Source organism: Dipodomys spectabilis, unplaced genomic scaffold (genome assembly GCF_019054845.1).
Source record: "Dipodomys spectabilis isolate Male_0828 unplaced genomic scaffold, ASM1905484v1 ptg000072l, whole genome shotgun sequence".
Classification (NCBI taxonomy): Eukaryota; Metazoa; Chordata; class Mammalia; order Rodentia; family Heteromyidae; genus Dipodomys; species Dipodomys spectabilis.
Genome location: NW_024870749.1, coordinates 116586 through 117282, shown reverse-complemented (window position 1 = coordinate 117282; position 697 = coordinate 116586).

Here is a 697-nt window from a genome sequence, read left to right as displayed (position 1 = left end):
GCAAAAGGCTTCAAATCAAAAATTTCATTCTTTTAGAATTAGATGAATAAATAAGAGTGCCTCAAGGAAGAAAAAAAGCATAATGTTTTTCTCTTTCTGGCTTCCACCATAGAGTCTGAACATGACTCTAAATGTCTAATAAAACATTTGCCTGGGCTAACTTTTTAAAAAATATAGTTTGTTAAAGAAAAATTTTAAAACTAAAAAAAATAAATTTTAAATAAATAGTAATTTGTGGTTTGCTTTTGAGAGGCATGAAATAAAACTGCATTAACACTGTGTGAGTTGAGAGGCTAAATTCTATCAGAATCTAAACATAATGAAAAATAGATGATTTTAAGTTAAATAGCTTGTAGGTACATTTTTAATGTGACATACCCACAGAGACATCTATTTTCTTTTCCTCTGCACACTGATTCAACTTCAATAAGCAGTTCATGTAATTCAAATAGCTCTGTTTCAGAAATAGATTAGACACAAAATGTTACAAAAAGAGAACCAGAATTGGGTGGTGCATTCTTTAAAAATAGCAGTCAAATAAATATTAACCATAATTCCAAAATAATAACAATCAACTCCTATTGAAAAGAGACAATTGTAGCAGAATGTATAAAAAGTGATAGTGCCAGAACTGTTTCAGGAGCTGTCCTCTTGCATTTAAGATTTCTAGTACAGGACACTGTTTTAATCAGGATTA